The sequence below is a fragment of the Ambystoma mexicanum genome, chromosome 5p (assembly GCF_040938575.1).
Source record: "Ambystoma mexicanum isolate Mex_15411 chromosome 5p, UKY_AmexF1_1, whole genome shotgun sequence".
NCBI classification, from domain to species: Eukaryota; Metazoa; Chordata; class Amphibia; order Caudata; family Ambystomatidae; genus Ambystoma; species Ambystoma mexicanum.
The window spans coordinates 1,200,909,555-1,200,928,288 of NC_090930.1; the positions used below are offsets into that span (position 1 = coordinate 1,200,909,555).

Sequence of the window (18,734 nt, forward strand, 5' to 3'; positions counted from 1 at the left end):
TGCTTTCATAGAAGTAGGGGAATGTTTTGCCGGTTGTATGTTTCCCCTCAGGGAAGAGTTCGCAGTTGGAGGAAGGGTACATCCATGACACACTGAAGGAGGGGGGTCCACAAATATGGGCTGTCCAGATGATTTGGACCACAACACTCATTAGCCCTAGGCATCATAGTTATTTGTGAGCATTCATGCGAGTCATTATCAAATACGCCTAGAGAGGCGCAGGTTGCAGATCCTTTCGTAGGGTATGATGTGAGTATGTCTTTGGCTCGAGTGGTCATGCTTTGAGGCCTTCCGTGACACCTCTGAGTTGGTCTGTATATGTTGAAGCGAAGCACAGGAGACTGAATAATATTTCACATCTACTCAGTCCCTGGGCCCTGAATGGCCTCTATCGGCTGGACAGCTAGGTGTCAATATGGTACTATTAAATGCTGGCAGACTTTAAAATGTCGATCCTTGTGGAGCAGTGCCTAGATATTGCTGTTTAGAAATTCTTAGTGCCTAATGAGTCTTTCTGGGAATGGATGTAGTCCTGTGGGAAGCTGGATCAGTTGTGGGATACCTGAGCTTTTCTGGGAGTTGCATTCTCTGTCCTCCTAGTCACTCTTCTCTAACAGGGCTCCAGGATTTGATTTGGATCTCACAGGCCTACAGAGTTACCCTTAGTGGAGATGGGATGAGATACTAGATTCTGATGAACCGCTGTACAGCAAGGAGATGCCACGTTTCAAATGAATGTTCTCCTGGGGTTTGGACGGGTGGGGATGGTATGGTTTTGATGCACACACTATTTCATGGGTATGTATTCGAATCTGAGTGGGGTTGAATGGAACTAATTCCAGAGAATATCCCTACAAACTTATCCTAGAACCCCTACATATTGTCGAACACCCTGCTGTTATAAAACAAGCAGTGCCCAAATATGTCCAGTTTTGTTAAATGTGCTTTTTCTCCTCCAAATGAATCGCTTTCCCGTTGATCACTAAGTCCATTGCCCTTCAAAAGTGAATAATGCCCTCCCGTCCTAAAAACCTGCACACATTACTACCCAAGGTATCCCTTTTTCTCAGCAGTTGATGAACCCTGTTTAAATATTTAGTCCATGATCCCTGACCTAAATTTGCAGAAAGCTTCCTGTTTGCTGAATACATCTTTAAATGTCCAGTTGCTTTGCTTGAGAAATCCTGTGAAATAAAACAGCTAAGGGTACATAAGGCCCAAAATAGAAAAAAACATTCCCCTCTGTAACTTCGAAAGTTGTCCGGGAAAGTTCACCAAATTTGGTACAAAAGAAAATAGGTGCATGAGAAAAGACATACCACATTCTGAGACTGACAGATTTACAAAGGTATATGGAGTATTGGTACAATGGTTAAGATCTAGGGGATATGCAGGTGTGTAGGGTGTTGTTTGAGAGATGGCATACCGCATTCTCCCGAGATGTTTTCCCTATCCCCAGAGGGAAGGTCTCTTCGCATGAGATCCTCCCACTGAGTACCACCCTTAGAGGGACCATTGGGAAGCGGCCTCACCACCCGGGCGTCATGGGAAGGGTTTCCCCCCTGGGGAGAAGTGATGACATCTCAGGACTAGTCACATTATTTAAATAAGTGTTTTGTGCATGCTTTGGGGACAAATACCTCAAAATTGTATACCTCAATTATCGAATGATCTCATAATTAAAAACTATCTATATGTTGAGCATTGTGAAGAATCCCACGGATCCCCCACTGAAACCTTGCCTAAAGTCTCCTCCCAGTTTGCCAGGGGAAGGCAGACACTTCCTGATGCTAACCCTGGGGAGGTGTACTGCGGGAGGATCACCTGGGAAGAGTTAGGGCCCAGGGTGGTGAGGAGATTCTGTGGGATGAGACTCAGTATTTTTCCTCTGCAAAGGTACCCAGGTACCTAAAGAGGTAATGGCTTATTGCCATTTTAATGCCCCTAACTCTCATGTTAGAACTCAAGTTGTCGACCTTAATGTTTGAAGATCTGAGTAATCCTTACAGAAAAAAAGATCTTTTTTGGTACCACAAACTAAACTCCTTCCTCAAACCCAAGGGTACAAAATAAAGGAATGCGAAAACATTGTCCTCAATAAATTAGCTTCCTCTGTAAAGGCTAATCTTCATAGTCCCTCTCTTATTAACTTTAAGGGAATTAAAATTACCCGGGACGAACCGGGCAACTATCGCCCCATAGCTTTGCTAGACATAATGGGAAAACTGTTTGCTTCTCTCTTGCTGAACCACTTCCGTCGATGGGCAACTTCGGCCCCCTGCAGCGATCCCTTTCAGTTGGGCTTCAAGAAAAACGGTAGCACCTCTGTGAACATTTTCATACTTAACATCGTGAATTCCAAAATAAAAGAGGGCGCACCAACTGTCTACGCGGCATTTATTGACCTTTCCCAGGCATTTGATAAGGTGGACAGATTACTCTTGTGGAGAAAATTGGCTGAATGGAATTGCCCGAACGAGATTCTGAATCCCATAATTGCCCTCCATACTAAAACCACGCTTACTGTCCGTCTTAACCAGCAAGGGACGCTCTCTAGGGAAATCCAAGTCAATCGAGGAGTGAAGCAAGGCTGCCCGCTGGCTCCCGCCTTGTTTATGGCATTTTTGGGAGACTTCAAGGATTCAGAAGCCACAGTCCGATGCTTCCCGCCGAAACTTGGCACCACAAGACTGTCCAGACTTTTGTACGCTGATGACATGATTTTGTTCGATCAGACCCCAATTGGCTTACAGCGCCAGCTTGATAATTTAGCAAACTATATGGCCTCCAACAACTTATCCATAAATAAGTCAAAGACCAAAATCATGATCCTCTCAAAATCAAATCTACCCCAGAAACACAGCAATAACTGGGCAGTGAATGGCAAAAGAATTGAGGTGGTGTGTCACGGCTCGCTCTCTTCGCTCCCGTTCTCGCTCCCTTCGTTCCCGTCCCCGCCACTTGGGGGCATGTTCTGGGGTTTATTCCTTACTGGACATTTCCTTCAAACCCTATGCTACAGTGTTCTGATGAATTGGGAGCGTTAAAACCTTATTTTCCCAGTTACTTCCCTTCCGGATCCATTCCTGGTTTTTGGCAGCCAGCATGCTATTTAAATCAAATGACTATGTTTCCCAGAATGCCTTGGCTCACTGTTTCACCTCCTGCTTCCCAGAATGCCTGGCTCACTGCTTCATCTCCACCCTGGCATCCGGCATGCTACTTAAATCAAATGACTATGCTTCCCAGAATGCCTTGGCTCACTGCTTCACCTCCTGCTTCCCAGAATGCCTGGCTCACTGCATCATCTCCTCCCTTGCAGCACAACGCTGGGAGGAGGATAGGCAACACCTGTGGCTGCAGGTGCAGCAGGCGGCACGCCTGAGGGGTGTGCTCGTTAAGCAGCTTTAAAAGCCTCAGTTTGCTTCAGTCCGGCGCTGGTCATTGTAGCAGTGTTCCTGTTGTGACTAGTCCCTGTTTCCTGTACTTAGTTTCTGTGCCTTGTACCTAGTTCCAGTTCCCTGTTCATAGATATTGAGCCAAGTATCTATTTCCAGTTCCTTGTTCCTAGTTTCTGTGCCTTGTACCTAGTTCCAGTTTCTTGTTCATAGATATTGTGCCAAGTATCTAGTTCCAGTTCCTTGTTCCTAGTTCCATGCCTTGTACCTAGTTCCTGTTCCTAGCTTTGTGCCCAGTTACTAGTTCCTGTATCTTGTTCCTCTGTCCTGGATTTCGGATTTATGCGCTTATTTGATTTATGCTTTCTGAATTTCCCTTTCTGTCTTCCTCTGTCTGCAGACAGCCTTTCTCTGTACTTTACTATTTGATGCAGCCCAGTTTGCCGGTGTTTTCTGTCCCTTTATGCTGTCCTGGTTACTGAAAAGCATGATGTATTAATATTTATTTTCGTAGAATTAGTTACTGCCTTTTCTCCTTGGATTGGGTGGGAAAGGTTTCCTTTTGTGATATCATTTTCCCTGCTCCTGATCCTACTTTATTGAGATTCCACTCCATGTTTTCCATTACACTTCTGCATTCATTTTCCATTGATTATTAGGTGTGGGTTTGTAGTTACAAGTTCCAGAGTGTTCCCCTTTTAGTTTTCCTCACGATTTATTATCACAATTCAGACTTGCCTTTTACTAGGGTTTATGTATTTTGTTATCTTTAACCCTTTGCTTTTACAGCCTTCTGGGTCCCTGTTTGATCTACAGGGTTCGTGAAATTACTGACATTCAAGTGGTCTTTCCGGTCCTCGTGAGTACTGTTTATAATTTCCTTATTCAGTATTCTACAGATTGTCAGTTCACAGAATCTGTCCTTGCTTGCCCGCTACGTGGGTTTAGCGCTGTCAGTATCTGTAAGAGCATAGTGGGTAAAGAGTTTGCCGACTTTCCTTTCAGTCATAAGGAGGTCCTAAGTGTTTACCCCACATCCCTTTTCCTATATTGGTAATACTGTTTTACCTTATTGACGTTCCTGGGTTTTACATATATACACAAGACTTGGGTATTATATACACGTTGTTAGATTCAGAGTTGTTCACAGTGCTACTGTGTGCATTTTCCCTTTTGCCATAGTATGCCTTCTTCCTTTCTTAACATGGTGTCAAACTTTAAATATCTTGGCGTAGTTTTGGATGGGACTACACGTAATTCAGCGATGCAACTTCACTTGTGGTCCAAAGCCAAAAGCTTAACCTCCCAACTCAAATTGGTCGACCCTAAGTTCGGCAAATTTTCCCTGCTGCCGGCCATCAACTTTTATAAGGGCAAAATGGTGCCGGCACTCACCTACGGGATGGACGCTATGATTAACATGCCTACCTCGCTTTGGTTGAAACTCGAGGGTTACATATGGAAAACCATCCTCGGACTCCCCAACGCGATTCCAATCGCATCTGTGAGAAGAGAACTGGGGCTTCTTTCATTGAGAGCAACCGTCAGTGTGGCTGCTCTGGCGTTATTTAGGAAGACTCTCCTGAAAGATAATCTTTCTATTTTTGAGATAATCGGCCAAGAGTTGGCATCATCGAACTGTTCTGCTCTCCTGAGCTGGTCAGAAAAGCAAGTGGCCAAACTTCAAGACCTAGCATGCACAACAGATGATCTCATCACGAACCCTCAAAAAGTAAATGGGAAGCTGAAGAACCAAGACTGGATTAATACTATTGAACAAGGGTCTCATGCAAACTACTGAATCACCTTCCTCCCACATATAATAGGCTCAAAACGCCGCTAGCCTATTGTACGAAATTTCCGAACAAAAAATTAAGAAGCACGTTTTTAAGGGCCCGGCTGAACCTTTTGCACACCAGAGAAATTTTAGGGATAAGAAACCTTTCTGCTTCCAAAACATGTAGACTGTGTAAAAATCCTGAATCTATTGAGTCAGTACGCCACTTACTTCTAAGCTGCCCTTCACTTTGCTTAGAACGCTCTGCGTTTTTGCTACCTCTATGGGCGGACTCAGTCCTGATTGAAGAAGAAACTTGGTGGCTCTGTCTTATATCAGGGGAAAAAACTCGATGGTCTGTAGCCACGGCTAAATACTTGAAGCTGCATTTTGTAAAATTGGTGCTGCAGAACCTGTTTCAATGACAGTGGCTGATTTACCATAACAGACCCTTGCTGAAGGATTGGTCAAGCGAACGACTCGCCCCAACTGGCAGGTTTTCATGTCGACTTGTTCGCGATCCCTGGGCCTACTTCGGCTCGCCACATCTAAAATAACATGGCGGCCAACCGTCTACTGTACCTGTTACTTTCTAATAAGTTCTGATTGTCTTAAAAGTAAAGAGGGGTCGGGTACAAGACTGTACTTCCTTTCTTTTGTCTCTTCTTCTTGTAAAAATCATTTTTCTGTGATTATGTACAAGTAATTAAAAAAAAAAAAAAAATTACCCTTAAAAGCAGTTCAAATATGCTTAAACCTAACTTTGTGGAAAGAAACTACAAGTCCTAGAATCTTAGAGGGACTGAGGCGAGGAAGAGGACTCAAGAGGCCTGCAGATGTAGCAGTCTGGCAGTTAAGCCTAGTAGCCATTGCAGTAGTTGGGCAATTAAGGTTAATAGCCCACATCTGAAAGTTATCAATGTACCTGGGAGGCATAGAAGGCCCCCTCAGGACGAGAAAGGAGTAAAACGATCTGAAACGTTGGCTGGAGTGCAGAATGTGGCAGTGGAAGCAGAAGGAAGGCACAAGGCTGGCAAAACCAAGCAGAAGTGGGAGAACAAGAGGGTCGCAGGAACGAGGAGATGCATGTTTCTCCTGCATGTTCTGAGAAGAGTCACTGTCCTCCCAAACTCTGAAGTGCAGAGGTTGTGCAGTGTAAGACGTGGTGGAGAAAACAGTTTTCCCCATGTGAGCCCAATTGCTGTGGTTGCCAAGCTGTTGGTGTGTCAAATACTGAGTCAAGAAGCTCTCGTCAAGTCAAGGGTCTTGGAAGCAGAGGAAACTCCAAATACATGTGGCCGGACCAGAGACACCTGTTCAGGAGAAGGATGTGGGTCCCCAGCGAAGCAGAAGCAGTAGATCTTGGTGTAGAAGTCGGGAAAGCAGTGCGACCTGCAGAGAAAAAACTTCAGAAGCCAGTGAGTAAAGGACAGCATTCTAAAACATTGCGCGAGCCTTGCTGGTAATAGTAAAAACTCACAAGAGGCAGGTCCTGACTGCCTCGCAAATGTGATGATAAAAACAAATAATGAGCATTGGGCAAGCTTCATCGAAGATCTGTTTGGATTGATAGCAACCACCAAGCAGCTTCCACAATCGTGGAACTCTGCCATAATTATTCCCGTATTCAAGAAGGGCAATCGGGACAACCCGGCAAACTATCGTCCCATTGCCCTTCTCGACATAGTGGGAAAGATTTTTGCAACTTCTCTACAGCAGAAACTCTCAAAGTGGGCAATCTAATCAGGTCGCTTCGACATACGCCAGTCTGGATTCACCAAGGAGTTGGGACCAAGCTGAACTTGATAATACTCAACATATTAAAATTAGAAGCGCTTAAACAAAAGAAAAAACTGTTTCTTGTGTTCATTGATATGAAGCAAGTGTTTGACTCGCTCAATCGCCACAAACTTTGGTCGAAATTGAAGAAATGGTCCTGTCCTTCAGACCTATTACATCCAATAATGGTGCTCCAAGAGAAGACCTTCATTAGAATTCGTATAAATGAAGCAGGCGATCTCACAGATGAAATAACGATCGGGATTCAAAGACTTTTATCGGAGTTGCAAAGCTACCTAAATGATAACTCTCTGGAAATCAATGTCCTCAAGACAAAGATAATGGCAATTGGCGGAATGACCAAAGAAAAAGACAAAAGGTTCAGATGGAAACTCGCTGATTCACAAATCATGGTTGTCCCAGTTATGCAATACATAGGCATTGAATTGAATGGACAGCAGGTTTGAAACAGCAAATGTTGATATTCTCGCTTCAAGGGGCAAAGTTGCATGCCGAATACGGCAAATTTACAATAAAACCAGTCATAACTTTTTACACTCAAAAAGTAATTCCATCCATCTTTCCATCTTTTTTTAAAATTTGTTTTGGCTACACAGTAACCTTTACAAAATGTGAAAATCTCATACTAAAAGATCGTAAAATTACATTACATAAAATCTAATACATAAAATATACCAAAGAACATATTATATACAGATAGACCAACAAGAACACAAAAACAATGTTGCATATCTGATAACTTTTCCTTTTGTTCATTAATTTTCGTATTACATATCTTCACATGTTTTAACAGCCAAAATTTCTACCCAGCATTCCTCCCTGTATTTCACATTTAGTTTTTAGAAAACGTAGAACCGCCAATTGCAGTTTTACCCTAGAATCATGCAGCATGTCTGACCAGAGCGCTTATAAATTAACACTCTCTGGGTTGGGCACATAATTAATGAAATAATCAATGCGTGCTTGTCTTAATCCTACACATTGGGTCAACAGATGTTGCAAAGTTACTTCCCTAATGTCTAGATTACAAAATCGACATTCTACCATGGAGGTAGACAAACATTGCCTTATACTCATAATTTGGCCAGTTGCCAGCACATTAAAGCAAAATCGCATGAATTCCTGTCTGTGCCCTTTGCTAGGGAATTTTATGAGGTAAGGTTCTGTTGTAGCCATTTTTTATTATTACCGACCAGATGCACATATAATTTTTTACTTTGAATTACATTGACCGTCAAATTCCAGTCTACATGTTGCAAAAGTATCTTAACCTTAGTCGGATTGATAATAAGCAGTTCTTTTGAAACCGCTACTTCTGCCAGGATTTCCTGTACCTTCCTCTCCAAATCCTGCAGTACCACTGAAGAGTCCTTGCCAGCAACCAAGCACCGACCCGGGATTCCATAAAGGCTGGAGTCCTTACGAGGAGTTTCCTAAAAAGTGATACTCTACGCCAGAGAATTATACTTGAGAGAGAATATAACCCAAGTTCGTGGCGTATTTCCGCAAGTGGGACTTCGGGATCAAGGACCTTAACAAACGTGCCTCATATTTTGGAAATTCACTCCTAAACCACGAGGGGACCAGTTCCATCCCATAGGAAAACTGAGCAATGGTCTTGCTGCGGTACATTTTTAAACATGGTAACATCGAAAATGTATTTATTTAAAGTTATTTTTTTATCCAAATAATTGCACTGATTAACCTTGGTGACACTCTCAAAGATAGGGTAACCGAGGTACCGGAAAGCATGGCATATTGAAAGTTTGGCCTGATCCAAGAACCACGCAAATTTAATTGCGCACTTCTTGTAGCTTAATCGCATGACAAATGTTTTGGAGCGATTTATAGCTAATGCATTGTCCGCTGTGTATTTCTTAAATGAAGACCAGACTCGTTGCAGGCCTAAGGGAGGTAGATCAAACAGTAATGAGGTAGATCAAACAGTAATGCGTCATCCGCATAGGCGGTCCACACAATCTTAGTGCCCTCCACTTTTGGGGCAGAAAAGGATGCCTCTTCCAGATGCGGTCCAACATCTGACAGATACAAATTAAAGATAGTTGGTGCAAATATACACCCCTGTCTTGGACCATTACTTGTACTGATTTCCTCTGAGAGAGTTCCCTCAGTGTTGAGACATATCCTAATCTTGGTTCTGCATGGAGATGGTATAGGATAGCTAAAAGCTGGTCAGGCATATTTAGGGCAAACAATTTGCGCCACAATGTGGCTCTATCAACTAAGTCAAAAGCGGAGCAAAGATCTATTGATGCCAAGTATATTGGTTGGCTACCTCTTTGCCTGGTATGGTGCTGCATGATGGTCAACAGAAGCCCTCCTGCATCAGTTCCTAACGCCTTCCTAAAGCCAAATTGCTGGGGTGATAGTACTGCCTCTTCATTCATCCACATGTGGATGTGTTCCAGGACTAGAGACGCAAAGATCTTAGAATCGGCATCAAGCAGGACGATAGGTCTGTAACTAGATGGTAAGGACCTATCGCCCTTTTTATAGATTGGTACAACAAATGACATATGCCAGGTAGTTGGAAAAACCTTCGATATAACAATATCCTTAAACAATAAGAACAGAATTTTGGCCCACAAAATCATATTTCCCTTAAAAACCACATAGGCAAACATATTTGGTCCCGGTGCACGAGATGTCGAGCTTCTAGAGGTTAACCTTTGTACATCCTGCAATATGAAAGGGATGTTCCACTGACATGAGGAAATCTCGTCCGGGACCAACCAATTTGAAGCCGGAGGACTATATAAGGAGCCGAAATGCCCTTCCCAAACAGCCGAGGAGATGCATACCCCTTCTCTTACTTGCATGTCTCCTCTTCGGTTTACCAGGGACCAAAAATGTCGCGTGTTAGTTTTGGATAGCGCCTCCAATATATTTTCTCCATCCTTCTGTACAATGTTTGCTTTCAACGTGTGTACTTTGGATCTCCATTTATTTTTTAGCTTTTCTGATCATTTATCCCAAAAGAGGAGTGAACGGGAGTTTCTCCAAACTGCGAATCTCACGATTCCTCTCCCTTTGGAGTTGATGTAACGTAGGGTCAAAAACATGTGGATGAGTAGTACCAACTTTCTTTGATCTCCCAATCCCTTTCGGCCGGAGGATAACACCCTTGATATAACAATTAAATTCCCCATGAGTATACATCAAACATTTCTTTTCACAACCATTTTTGTCATAGTCCTCAAAAAAGACCTTGTTCACTTTCTCAACATTATCCCCGTGCCAATTGATTCTATTCCCGGCACAGTTGGTTTCCATCATCAGTGGATATACTTCAGTGGACGGGGGTGTGGTTTGCACCTGAAGAGTCAATTTGAGGACACTATAATCACTTTCTAATGATGGAATGATTTTGAAATCAAATAAAAAATTAAGTAAAAACGTGCTAACAAAAATAAAATCTATAGTGGAGAATTCAGATCCATTAATCCAGGTATAATCATTCACATCCTTACTCAGAAAATCATTTGCACAATTTAAGCCTCAGTTCTTCAAAAAAACATTCCACTGGTGACCCTGTACCTGCTTTCTAGATGAGCCAGGATTCTTAAAGCATATACCCACTTCAGAATTAAAGTCACCCATAACCATAACGTTCAGAGTTCTGCATAATATTTGACACTCCTGAATAATTTCATGAACCATGTTGATAAATTCCTTTAGATCTAACTCAGGACTCCGATAGACATTAACTATCAGCAAGTGTCCCAAAGGAACAGGAGGAGCAAAGTATAACAACATGGCGATGCAACCCTTATGAGGCGAAAAGAGCTTGAGGCACTTAGAGGGCATGGAGTTAATTACTGCAATAAGCATGCCCCCCAAAGGTCTTCCCCTTGATTTTTTAACTGCTGTAACTTGATGCAGGCTATACCCATCTAGCACCAGGGGAGAAAGTGCCCAAGTTTCCTGTAGACAGAAAATACTAGCCTCCATAAGATAATTCAAGCTATCAGACTTCATCTTTAGGCCTTTATTTCCAAGAGAATTCCAGGATATCACTGAAAATGGTGACAAAGTCTATAGATTCACATTCAACATTTGGATCTTAGGTAATGAACCACTCAGCGTTTGGGCAAGCCATTTTAGGTCGGTTTCTTGGATTTGATTGTGTGGTTGCACCCTCCGCCCCCTCTAAATAGGTGTATGAGGTGACGTCCACCAAATAACTTCCCTCTACCTCAACTCCTCAGCTAATCAATTGATTGTTAAATGGTTCTAAATCAAAGCCAAAGCAATGAATAGAATCAATTTCCGAGGCGACTAGATCCATAATAGCCTGGGAAAAGAATACCAGTCTAACACAGTCAAACCTTAGGGGATGAATAAAATCAACCAATTTAATGTCACCTGATGAAATCATGGAGAGCCTTGGGATTTCACTGAATAGGGTTAAAATTCTGTGACGATTAAGTGAGGTAAGGCCACCCTGCGAGAACATGGAATACAGCATGATACTAGGGTAGTCAGTGAAGGTGGGAGGTCTCCAGTCCATTCTATTAGGCCACCTGTTTATAACTTGTTTAATGGACTTATGTGGACTGTACTCCCCCCCTCCCCCCCATCAGGTATTCAGAGCTTGTTCTATTCTCCACTTCTTTGTGCAAATCATTACCAGGTACCCGCACCTCAGCCGAGTGAGCCTTACTATTTTCCCCCTCAGAAGAAAGTGCAGCTCTTACTAGGTTCACCCATGCTTTAGGTGATTTATCGTTCATATTTCTTTCAGAGCTATATCTCATTTCCTGGTGCTCACACATCCGATTTTGTTGTGATTTAAAGGGTTCCTGGCAGGATTGAGTTACGGGGACATGGAGAGAAAACTGAGACCTAGCATCATCTCCCTGCCTCAAAGGGCCTTCAGAGCTCTGGGTCAAGTTGTTTGTATCTCGGCCCACCCCTGTAGCGGTTGCTACCTCAAATTGATGTTTGCCTTTTGTGTTCCAATCCTGAATGGGTTCAGGTGCTTTATTGTCCCTAATCACTCCTTCTGCATTATCCTTTTTTTCCAGTAGGTTGATGCCTTACCTCCATCCAGTTATAGGTAGCTGGGAATTTGCACCTGGCCTACTAGAATCTTCAAGCAAGTTCTTTAAGGCCTGTTTAACCAAGATTTTAATGTCCTCACTTGGAACCAGGACGGGTGCCAAAGACAGTGACATTTCATCCACAGCAATCCTTCCCATCGTATTTCCTGATATAAGGGCTTCCCCTTCCATTGTTCCCACCCCTGTATTTGTAGAGGACCCCACTCCCCTTAACACTCCCGTGGGTACATCCCCAACCTTGACCTTCTCTTGCAAAGCAGGGGATTGATTTCTCGTTACGTGTTTTGAAGGAGTGATTTTTAAAGCTGGTAAAGTACTCTTGATCTCCTCACTGCTAGATGAGCAGCTTTTAATTTTTGGAGTAAAGAAAAGCTTAATGTCCCTCTTGTCGTTCGCAACCGTTGTTTTTTTGTTCCATTTTGTTTTCTTTATATCATTTTTTATAGTGGATGACACATCATTGCCAATTCTAGTGACTTGCACAAATTTTCCCCCTGCTTGTTTCTCTTCCAGTATTTGTTTGTTTTTATTTAGTGCTTTCTTTTTTATTTGTTTGCCCATCTGTGCATTTCCCTTATGGGTCATGCCGTCAATCAAAGTATCCGATGCTTGACCATAATCGCCCTCTTCAGGTTCTAATAAACATGGAGGGCACTGAACTTGATTGGCAGGCCATGCCTGGTTAGCTTTTTTTGGGGTCCCTAATTCTTTCAATTCTAGGGCTTTTTTGCTTTCCTTGTCTAGTTGAGACAGATCGATGCCACCTTCGACAGAAAGTCCACATATATCTTTCAAATTGGAGTTGGTATTGGAAATTTTTAGCGAAGGTAGGTTCTTCTTTTTTTTCTTCGGGATTTTTAATCGAACTATGTGACCCAGCCGCCTTGCGCCCGATGGCCCTGGCTCTCATTTTTTTCTCCCTTCGAGAAGGATGTATGTCGTGATCAATTGGACATGCCTGTAGAGGAATCCATATCTCTGGCTCCCCCATCCTCACCGTCCGGATCTCCTCCTTCCTCTTGTGCCCTTAAGAGTGCAGATGGACTATCCGCTTCGGGGGCAATCTGCGGGACCTCAGAGGCATTTTCACTGATTGTCAGCTTCTCATCCAATCTTTCAAAATTTGTGTGGATTCATTCAATATTCTCCCTTAAATTTATAATCTGTGCACCATTGGAGATCGCCAAAGCTTTAAAGTTCAACTAGGCAACTCAGAGCGGCAGACAGCTTGTCTGTGTTCCCTTGTGTAAGGGCCTCTGCATAGGATTTGGGGCAAACCCCAGTCTCACAATCTGTTTGCACTATCTGATCATGGCAGAATATGCGCGTTTGAACTTTGTCATGCCCCCCCATCTGTGCACAGCTCTCCATTGCCAGAAGATAGCCCTCTGTTTTGCAGGTCTTATCTGTATTAACCAGTAATATGGATCTGAGTTCCTGGATATCTAAATGGGTCTGTTCATGACCCTTATCCAGAAGATTCAGAATCCTAGTTAATACTGGAAACGTGGCAAATGTCAAGGCTGTATCCTCAGGATTGATTCCATCAAATAACGGACCCATGAGGGGATCGATAATTCCAAAAGACTGATTCAATACGGAGGACGTATGGAAAGCCGGGCTGGAAGATTTTATCCGATTAGCCGCCAGGCTGCCCTGCCACACATAATCCCCATTGAGTGGCTCCTTTTCATTAGCCCCAAAATTGGTGTCAAGATTTTTTTACCAGACATGACAATAGGCGCGGGGGAGAAAGGAGCCTCCTCGGTAGGTTCATGCAAATGGACATCATCAAAGCCCCCAGCTCTGGGCCTAATGGGTGTAGATGGCCCTTTCGACAGCCTGACCCTTCTGTCGAGTTCTGCCCTGACCACCGGAGCCAGCAGGGATGTGTCGGCCCCCATTTTAGATTTCACTCCCTCTTCTATTTGCACCAATGATATCTACCCAAATTCTCCTGTATACTTAACGAGCTCTTCTGGGAGGGTACGGCAGGTAAGCCTGTATTTAAACACATGTCCCCCACAGTCTCTTCCACTTCAGATGAAGAGGCTTCACCCGTGCAGTTTGCCATACCATTTACAGGAGGTAATTGTTCATTTAATTCATTATAACCCTTTGGAGCGTTTTCAGTAGAAGGATCAAGCTGCTGGCCTCCCGATGACAGGTTGTCCATTTTAAACACAAAAACATTTTTGCCAAAGAATACGTTTTATTTAGTTACTTGAATAGGTCTAACCAACTTTCCATTGCGAATTGTGCCAACCATGCTCCAGTAAGTAGACAATAGAACTGTACCTGGACAGCCGAGAGCAATGGCGGCACAATCCTCAGGGAACGTGAGACCTTACTGCATGGGGCCATTTTATAGTCACACACAGGGTCAGATACCCTCTTACACTCTGTCCAATATACGGAACAAGCACTATTATTTTCGGCCCTCGGAAGTAGAAACAAAAAAAAAACTACATAACACACTCCAATGCCTGTTGTATACATGGACTACCCGCCACAATTCCTATAGACATTTAAGGTATGCAAATCAAAGAGAAGATCAGATCTTAACAGAATATAACACTGCTCACATTACCATCTGTTCAGTACTCACCCATAAGTAACTTCTCAAAAGTGGGCATAGCCCCCTTGACTACCCACAACTTGGAGTCAGGGAGTGCCCTATAGCAATAGTGCCCCACCAGTTTCCCACATGCAGGAGACCCCAGCGACCCGCGCCACGCACCGGGAACAGTAAACAGTACTTCTGAGTACTTCCACAGTGCGCGCGCGGGTGCGCTGGGTCCACGATATTTAAGCTGCCCAAGAAGGCGTCACCGCGCCAGGGGGGCGGGATAGCGTCTTGTGGACACACCTTCAAAAGAAGAAAATAATGTGTGTTAGTGTACATTGTAACACGTTGTATCAATGACTAATGTGTGCAGTCGAGTGAGCACAACATGTGTAGCCTAGATGAAACGTGAGCACGACGTGTGGATTCAAACTAAGGCAACGTTACGTTACATGAGCATCCGTATATAATCAGTCACCTTCTGTTTTTCAAGTCCAGGCAAATGATGTAACAGAAAAAGACATCCTGACGGCTCCAGGCACTCAAAAGGAACAGTCCACACCACAGTGTTCTCCAAGCCACAGATCCACAGCAGCACTCGGATTCCCCCAGCACCCGCCCGCAGTAAACAGTGCTTCTGAGTACTTCCACGGTACGCGCGCTTACGCTGGGTCCGCGATATTTAAGCCGCCCAAGAAGGCGTCACTGCGCCGTGGGGGGCGGGATAGCGTGTTGTCGACACACCTTCTGTTTTTCAAGTCCAGGCAAATGGTGTAACAGAAAAAGACGCCCTGACAGCTCCAGGCACTCAAAAGGAACAGTCCGGACCACGGTGTTCTCCAAGCCACAGATCCACAGCAGCACTCTGATTCCCCCAGCACCCGCCCGCAGTAAACTGTACTTCTGAATACTTCCATCCATCACATTTGGTGGCGAGGCAGATTGGAACCTAAGCCATCAACTATGGTCTTCTCTCGAGGGTCAATTTTGGAGACGTGTTTTAAAATTGTCCACGAGTGTCTCAATGATTTCCATAAGACATGAACTTGGGATCAACTCAGTGTATGATATAGTCCTATGGAAATCCTTGGCTGCGCTACGGAAGATGTCCTCGAATGATCAGGCTCCTGCCTATCAAATTTTAGCACCATTAACATCTAATCAATATTTTGGCATTCTGTCGATATGGGCTACTAAATTATAGAGGATATTGGACTATGCTTTCATAAAATGGGAAACTCTAATGTCAACTCCACAAATAGCCACAAAAGAAAATTGAGACAGTGGAATTGGATACAAAAGCTTGAAAAAAGGAATATGTTGAAAACCTCAATAGATATAGGACTTGCAGCTAATAGTCTGGACCACTTACCTAAATATCTTGCAAAGTTTCCGTCAAGAAAACATTGCAATCAATTCTTAAGATTTCGGTTGAATGCATATAAAACAAGAGATCTTATGGTTTAGACGTGATACAAATACTGATGACAACCGTTGTAGGTTACGTAAAAACTCAATTGAATCCTCTAAACATCTGATTGTCGAATGTCAAAAATTAACAAACTCTAGATCCTGCTATCTTGGGAAATGTGCACCTGTTGACGGTGACACTGATGAGTGGTGGTTTTGAATACTTTCTGGAATCAATGTGCCATTGACATGTGCAGTATGCGATTTCTTGGAGTTCAATTTGAACAATGAGTCTCTGCTCCAATCAATGTTAATGGTTGAAGGTTAAGTTGATGTTTTCGGTTTCTTTTCAGTAATGTTTCATAGTTGTCTTGAAGAGTTGTGTTGAGTGGATTGTTGTGATGAAGTAGAATTGTAATTGAAGTTTAAATGCAAACTAATTGTTACAAATAAAATAAAAAATAAATAAAAAAAAGTTAACAGCTCCTTCACCACCCATTTAAGACCTTCAGCGAGTAGAAGTGGACTGCTGTATTCAAAATCCCTTCAACAATGGAATTCTAACACACGCATATAAAAAGTATTCTTACTCGCGTAGGAAGCTAACACTGTGAAAACCCATTGTTCTAATATCCGACGACTATAATTGTTCAACTGGTTGCGTGTCCTTGATCGAGAAGGGAGCGCTACGAAGACCATCACAGAGCACTTAACGCTGACACTATTAAAGTTGAATCTTTACTGTGGGAAAACTACATGAATGAATGGCTGTATGTGCCTTATTGTGATTGCCCAAGGAGGCCTGAACTCTATCTTTGTTTCTATGGGAAACACATCAAAGAGTGGTGTGATATGATATGGCATTTAGAACACGCCTATACACAAGTGTTTCAAGGAGCGACGGGGCAAGGGAGGGGGAACAGGGAAGACGGACAACGATCATACTAGGCCAGGTGTCATTCAGATCGCACAAGTGGATGGGAAGGGGGAAAGGAGGAAAGTGGGGGGGTACAGTGCGGTACAGGGCGTACAGTGCGGTACATGGGATAATAGAATAAATAACAATAGGTAAAGTACGGCCAGCAGGTGGCAAGTGCAAGGGTAAGTGCAGACATCAGGTGTCAAGTGCTGGTAGTGGGACTATAGGGGTACAGAAACAGTCCCCAAGTGCAAGGGTTCCCAGGAAGGCAGTGCAGGTATGCGACTCGCGGGGGAGGGTACCTGGGCCGAGATCAGAGGGTGGCCAGGTAACCAGTGCAGTTTCAGTATCAGCCAGGAAGTCAGCAGGGAAGAGGAGGAGAAAAAGCAGAAGCAAAGAGAAAGGTTTTTAGGTGCTTCCGGAACCAGAGATGATTCTCCTCAAGTTTCAGGGAGGCTCTTCCAGAGTGAGGCCCCAGCCGAAGAGAGATCTACCACCAACTTGTTGCTTGAAGAAGCGATTGACCCTGAGGGAGTTGGAGGCGGATAAGCGAAGAGCTCACGAAGGAAGGTATTTAGGAAGAGAGAGTTCTCGCGTGTGCCTAGTTGTGGTTTCTCCTGAAAGACCGATCTCTATACTTTGTAGATAAGTTGTAAACCTATCATTCAAGAGAGTATAAAAGACTGAAGAAGAGAACAAGCATTGCCTAAAGCCATGAGGTACCCCATTTTGACTGCAAAGTGAAACCTTTCTCAGAGTCTAAACCAATCCAGCAATACTGTGAAGTTAACATTTCATTGGAATAAACCAACAAGCATACAACTGTTACACTGAGGCTAAGAGTAATTGTTAGGCTGAAGGCTGATGGAAAGGTGCAGGTGAAATTGGGGAAGGAGAATTTTCTGCTTGTGAAAAACATTTTTGAAGTAATCCCAACCTGTGATGGCCAAGACTGTGAAGGCCACAAACAAGGGTGTCTTCAAGGCAAACACAGGTTACCATTGTTGACAGTTAGACAAGAGTGGCTAAGAGACTGCACATTTGAAGGAAGAGCGCCTAGCCTACCTGAAGAGGTTAAGTATTGTTAAAGCAATCCTGTCAAAGCCTGTCTAAAAGTCATTGAAGTTGTGGCAGTAGTCCAACATTCGGTTGTCGGTAGATGATACATTGCAGTTGTCGAAATCAAGGTAAACTACTGAGACACAAAAGGGACTTTTCACATGGTAATACTAAGAAGAAATACCATTGTTGAAGTAGAAGCAGCAGTAGTAAGAAGTCATCCTGACAAATATAGAATTGTTACTGTTGAAACCATAATTAAAGGAATCATAACTGTTGATCAAGAGCTGTGTACCATTAACAGTGGATATTGTGTTTTCCTTTTAAACTGTGGCAAATCTTCATGTGGGATTGACAAAGCATTGTGGCCAGGATTACCATTGGGGCTATTTTGCTTGAAGTGAAAAGTAGAACATTTCACCCAAAAGGAGGAGATTTGTTGCTAGTGGAAAATTTTGTTAAATAATGTTTGCTTTAACTTTACATCTTTTGGAAAGAGTTAAGACATTTCCCATTCAAGGTCAAACATTTTGTTGAAGTGACTTTAAATCCTGTGGAAGGGGAATTTAGACACTCATTTAGGAAATGTACATATTGTTTGTTCCTTTGAATTGCCATTCCTTTTATTTATGTGTTTGTCGTTTAGTGAGGGCCAGTTATCATGTGTTAGTGTGTTCTCTTGGCTTTTAGAATAGGCAGAGAATTCCTGAATAGAGTAGGA

At 43.3% G+C, this 18,734-nt stretch overlaps 1 protein-coding gene across 8 annotated transcripts in view; it reads left to right on the forward strand.

The window, feature by feature from the left end:
- Nucleotides 1-18,734, forward strand: part of RELCH (RAB11 binding and LisH domain, coiled-coil and HEAT repeat containing) — a 1,825,259-nt gene that overhangs the window by 544,106 nt on the left and 1,262,419 nt on the right. The gene's annotated exons all lie outside the window — the stretch shown is intronic.